Source organism: Rhinolophus hipposideros (assembly GCF_964194185.1).
Source record: "Rhinolophus hipposideros genome assembly, chromosome: 8".
Lineage (NCBI taxonomy): Eukaryota > Metazoa > Chordata > Mammalia > Chiroptera > Rhinolophidae > Rhinolophus > Rhinolophus hipposideros.
Genome location: NC_138054.1, coordinates 79382393 through 79388958, shown reverse-complemented (window position 1 = coordinate 79388958; position 6566 = coordinate 79382393).

The following is a 6566-nucleotide window of genomic DNA, read 5'->3' as shown; positions in this document are numbered from 1 at the left end:
TTATTTATCCCAAAGTATCTGAAATATTATCATTTCATCATGTAATCAATATAAAAATTATTAATGAGCTATTATATGTTCATCCCATTATATTAAGTCTTATAAATTGTGTGTATTTACTGTTGGTGGGAATGCAGACTGGTGCAGCCGTTATGGAAGGCAGTGTGGAGGTTCCTCAAAAAATTAAGAATAGAATTACCATATGACTCAGCAATCCCTCTCCTGGGTATCTACCCAAAAAATTTGAAAACATTTATCCATAAAGACACGTGTGCTCCAATGTTCATTGCAGCTTTGTTTACGGTGGCCAAGACATGGAAACAACCAAAATGTCCTTCGATAGATGAATGGATAAAGAAGTTGTGGTAAATATACACAACGGAATACTATTCGGTGGTAAGAAAAGATGATATAGGAACATTTGTGACAACATGGATGGATCTTGAGAGTATAATTCTAAGCGAAATAAGTCAGACAGAAAAAGCAGAGAACCATATGATTTCACTGATATGTGGTATATAAACCAAAAACAACAAGAGAACAAGACAAAGAAATGAGAAACAAGAACTCATAGACACAGACAATAGTGTAGTGGTTACCAGAGGGTAAGGTGGGTGGGGGGAGGGAGATAAGGGTAAGGGGATCAAATATATGGTGATGGAAGGAGAACTGGCTCTGGGTGGTGAACACACAATGGGATTTATAGACGATGTAATACAGAATTGTACACCTGAAATTATGTAATTTCACTAACAATTGTCACCCCAATAAATTAAAAAAAAAAAGAAATTGTGTGTATTTTATACTTCAGCACATCTTAATTTGGACCAGACACATTTCATGTGTTCAGTAGCCACAAGCACCAAGTGGCTGCTGTATTGGCCAGGGCCAGCTAGCTATTTCAATTTCATGATTAACATGTCAAATTTTCAGGGGAAATATTGAAGAAAGTGAAAGGTATTATATAGGCATCATGGCATATAATTAAAAGAGTCTTAGAGTTGACAGCCTGGGGTTTGGATCTTGGTTCAACCATTGACTAACTGTGTAGACTCTCTGGCAAATCACTTAACCTCCTTGATCTTTCTCTCCCCAGTGGGTTTATGTCTACCAAGGGGCAAAGGTAAAGATCAGTGGTGTGACATGAATGAAATATGTATATATGTAAATATGTATGTGTGTGTGTGTATATATATATATCTATATGAAATGATTTGCTAGCATAGCATCTGGCATTCAAAGTGTTATTTTTATTTCCCTAGAATACAAACTATTTGGGAATACGAGCAACAGATGCATAATGAAACAACTTTATTTAGTATCTTTAGTGTCCTGTGAAATCAGTACAAAAGCAAGTGGGAAGCCACTAAAGGTGTCATCGGCTGTTCAAGCTGGGAATGCCAGCCATTCTGGTCCAAGTCAGGAGGAACAAATCTCGCTGAGCTGCCAGTCCAGTTGCCCACTGGGCCCGACCCCAGCGGACAGCAGTGAGTTACTCTTGCCAGGGAGATCTGAGCTCTTCGGCCAGCAAGCTGCATACTTTTGTAATCTGCTATGTTAACATATTCACTTCAGTTTCTGATTCAAGATTAAACAGGGAAAATCTCTGCTGGAAGCTAAATTGCTTTACAGCCCAGCTCCAACCCATCCTTTGATAATGGAGAGCATCATAATCACCTAGTACCGTGTTTCCCTGAAGACAAGACCTGGCCGGACAATCAGCTCTAATGCGTCTTTTGGAGAGAAAATTGATATAAGACCCGGTCTTATTTTACTGTCATATAAGACTGGGTCATATACTATAGTATACTATACTATACTATACTATACTATACTATACTATACTATACTATACTACTGGGTCTTATATTAATTTTTGCTCTAAAAGACGCATTAGAGCTGATGGTCCGGCTAGGTCTTATTTTCAGGGAAACACGGTAGGTAGGCTTGTCATTATCACCACTTGGCAGCTGAAAATACTGAGTTCTGGAGAGGTTAAGCGATGACGCTGAGATAAATGAGCTGAGATTTAACCCCTGAAGTCTCACCCTGAGGCTGCTTTAACATCAGAGACTTTGTTATTAGAGAACTACTAAATAAACTAAATGTTATTAGTAGCCTCCCTATGCTCAGAAAGCAATTTGGAATCTATCACTTTAAATGGTTGTTTTCGGTTTTAGTGGTGGTCACTCTATACCTCTAAAGATAGGTTTGTGTGGTTATTTCTCACTGTATTGATTTTAGACATTTCTATTGACTTCCTGTGGGTTCTACAACCTTCGTTTCCTATCTTCCTGTTCTCATTTCGATGTTGCATGCAATGAGTATCAATGTATCTTTCCTTTCCCATCAACTTTCCACAGTCATCTTTTGACCTCTAAAACACAGAGTTTACATATTATCGTTATGTAAGTAGAGCCAAGTAATGAGCTAAGATAACATTTCCTCTCTACTAATTCAATGTCACTCAAGGAGAATGTCCCCAGAGTCAATTTCAAATGGCGTCTTCTTCCACACACATCAGCAGTTATTTAAAATCACAACATGTATTATTTTTGGATTATGTCTATCCCATAACATTCTTTTTTCCTGGCATTTCTGAGCCTTTGTTTTCTTGTTGGGAGCAGCTAATAAAAAATTGCTGATTTTTTAAAAGCAATTACCACATGCTAGGCACATTACAAAGTGCTTTACACATAATAATTAATTTAGTCTTCACAGCTACCCAAAGAAGAAGCCACAATAATATACCCATTTTACAGATGAAGTTGAACCACAAAGAGATTAAGTGGTAGAGCTGGGATTTAATCCCAATGGCCTGTCGTCTGCATCCACACACTTAACCACTATGCCCTTCTCAATAAGGGATATGTGCCATCATCACCACATTCCTAATCCATTCTCGTTCCCTGCTCATTCTGTATATTGCATCCCTGTTCTAATTCAGATCCACTTCTTTACATTTGGACTACATCTTTCTTGTCCAACTATTAACATTTATTTTCAGTGGACATCTTTAGGCATCCATTATTCTGTCTTCCACATCTGGGAAAGAGGTCCATGTAGGTCCTGGAATTGAGTTTGGGGTCATTTGGTCAGAGAATTCCAGGTCCTGGGTACTAGGTGCATAGTTAAGGGAAGGTTTCATATGCTCCATGTAGCCATGTTCCCTTGGCTCCAAGGACCCCTTGGTCCATGGAGAGGGGGTGCAGCCAGCAGAGGGCCGAGTGCCCACTAAAACATGGGGCCTGGAGGAGACCTTCTTGCCTGGGTTTACTGCCAATATTGTTTTCTCCCAGTGTTTTTTAACAGCTTTTGAAAATAAACTCATCCTTATAGCTCAGTGATTTGCTACCACCTGAGATGATTCAAAAGAATGTAACTTAAGTTCTGACTGTCCAGTTGCGGGTGGCCACGTAAGAGTGAAACCTGCTGGGAAGTCTTTGCAGTGCCAAGGCAAAGGGTGCCCAACCCTATACAAAATATAGGTTAGAAGGCAGATGCCAGAAATCCCAGGGGCATTTCCCAGAAGGAGGGGCTGCTCTGAGTGGCATGTCCTCTTGGCCATGTGGACTCCTTGCCTTTAAGGGGCTACTGAAGATTGAAGCTAGGAGAGTAAGTCACAATGAGGAGTTGCACTTATGGTTTGGCCAAGTTAGCTCCAACTAGATTGATCCTCCTGCAACCTACAGCTATTAACTTCTGGGGGAAAAAACTTTACCTAAAGCACTGGAGACTAAATCAAGGCGGGCAGATTCTGGAGAGGAATCAACATTTGGAAGAAGGATATAGCACCTGATGAATTGTTCATTTTAAAATGGCTTCTAGTACACTACAGCCAACACAATTTGAGGGTGTCTAACATTCCAATAGGAAGCTTGTAGTAGTTATGGCCTGAAAACTCAGAGTTGAGGGCAACCACAGTCACTGGAAAGTGATAGGGAGATCCTGGAAAGGTGAATGTCAGAGAGAAAAGGAGCCACAGGTTCTTTATAAACTCTGTCCAAATATCTGGCTGACTTCTAAATCACACATATGTAGGACAGACTACAAGCAGATCAGCTAAAAATAAAATAAGTAAACTGACATTTGAGCTGTTTCCCCAAAGATAAAGTTTGTGTTTTGAGTCCAACCAAGTTAATTACCTGAAAAAAACAACCTCCACAAAAAACAGCACTCTTTAGAGGAATATAACAGAATCCAGAGTCTCCATAATATAACATTCACAGTACAATCCCAAACAATTTGACATACAAAGAAAAGGAAATGTGATCCATTTTCAAAAGATAATAGAGACTGACTGAGATGACCAGATTATGATTTTAAAGCAACTATTATAACTATGTTCCTTGCTGTAAAAGAAAATATGTTTATAAAAAAGGAAAAGATAGGATTTTTTCCTGTCAAGATGGCAGCATAGGTAAATACTTGCTTACCTTCTCTCATGACCACATCAGAATTACAACTAAACTATAGAACAACCATCATTGGGAATCACCTGAAGTCTTGCTGAACTGAAGCCCTACGGACATAGAGAAGAAGCCACCTCGAGACTGGTAGGAGGGGCAGAGACGTGGAACAGGCTGGTCCCACACCTGTGTGTGACCATTAAAAATCAGGAGGGATATCTCGGCTACAGAGGTCCCTCGCCGGAGGGGTCCCAGCACCACACCAGGCCCCTAGCCCAGGGTTTCAGTGCTGGGGAGAGAAATCCCCATAATTTCTGGTTGTGAAAACCAGCGGAGCTTGTGGCTGAGGGGGATGGAGGGCAGCTATACTCTGAGGCGCTGCTCTTAGAGGGCCTGTGCATGGACTTACTTGTTAATGGATTTACTCACTCTGAGCTCCAGCGCTGGGGCAGCAGCTTGAAAGGTGAAAGGGACACACAGAGAGGAACTGAGTTGGCTGGCTTCAGAGTGACGGCTGGAGGAGCAGCTTTCTCCCAGGTGGAGGAGCTGATAGAAGCCATTGTTTCTTTGTTGAGCCCTCCTCTTTCCCAGCATGCACAGGCAAGCAGCCGCCATATCTGAGTCTCCATCAACCTGGCTAATGCCGTTCTACTGCATTAGAACGTTCACTGCAGCATTATTTACAACAGGCAAGATATGAAGCAACCTAAGTGTCCATCGATGCATGACTCGATAAAGAAGAGATAGTACAGGGGGCCTGCCAGGTAGCTCAGGCGGTTAGAGCTCCATGCTCCTAACTCCAAAGGCTGCCGGTTGGATTCCCACATGGGCCAGTGCGCTCTCAACCACAAGGTTGCTGGTTTAACTCCTGGAGTCCCGCAAGGGATGGTGGGTTCCTCCCCCTGCAACTAAGATTGAACACAGCACCTTGAGCTGAGCTGCCTCCCGGATGGCTCAGTTGGTTGGAGCGCGTCTTCTCAACCACAAGGTTGCCGGTTCAATTCCTCGACTCTGGCAAGGGATGGTGGGCTGTGCCCCCTGCAACTAGAAAAACGGCAACTGGACCTGGAGCTGAGCTGCATCCTCTACAACTAAGACTGAAAGGTTAACAACTTGACTTGGAAAAAAGTCCTGGAAATACACACTGTTCCCCAATAAAGTCCTGTTCTCCTTCCCCAATAAACTCTTTAAAAAAAAAAAAAAAGAAGAGATAGTACATATCTACAATGGAATATTACTCAGTCATTGAAAAGGACGAAATTTTGCCAACTGCGACAACATGGATAGACCTAGAGGGTATTGTGCTGAGTGCAATAAGTCAGACAATGAAAGAAAAGTGTTATATGATTTCACTTATAAGTGGAATTTAAGAACAAAATAAACAAACAAATGAAACAAACAAATTCATAGATACAGGGAACATTTTGATGGTTGCCAGATGGGAGGGGGTTTGGGAGTAGGTGAAAAAGGGGAAGGGATTAAGAAGTACAAATCAGTTGTTACACAGTAATTATGGGGATGCAGGGTATAGCATAAGGAATATAGTCACTAATACTGTAATAACTATGTGTGGTGTCAGATGGGTACTAGATTTGTTGGGGTGATAGATGGGAGGGGGGTTGGAGGCAGGGTAAAAAAAGTGAAGTGATTAAGAAATACAAATTGGAAATCACAAAATAGTCAATGGGATGTAAAGCATAGTTAATATGGTAATAACTATGTATAGTGCCAGGTGGTTACTGGACTAATTAGGGGGATCACTTCTTCCATTATATAAATGTCTAACCACTATGCTGTATACTTGATGTAATGTCGAGCATAGGGCACATAGTCAATACTATTGTGGTAGCGTGGTACGGTGTCAGATGGTGATCAGTTCTTTAGGTATATAAATGTTGAATAACTGTGGTATACAGCTGAAACTAATATAATGTTGTATGTTAGCTATATTTTAATAAAATCTTAAAATAAATAATAAAATAAGAAAATAAGGAATTTAGAAAAGGGGAAGATAGGAGATCTTTTATTGGGGAACATTGGGGAACACTGTTTTTCCAGGACCCATCAACTCCATGTCAAGTCGTTTTCAATCTAGTTGTGGAGGGTGCAGCTCACTGGACCACGTGGGAATCGAACTGGCGACCGTGGTGTTATGAG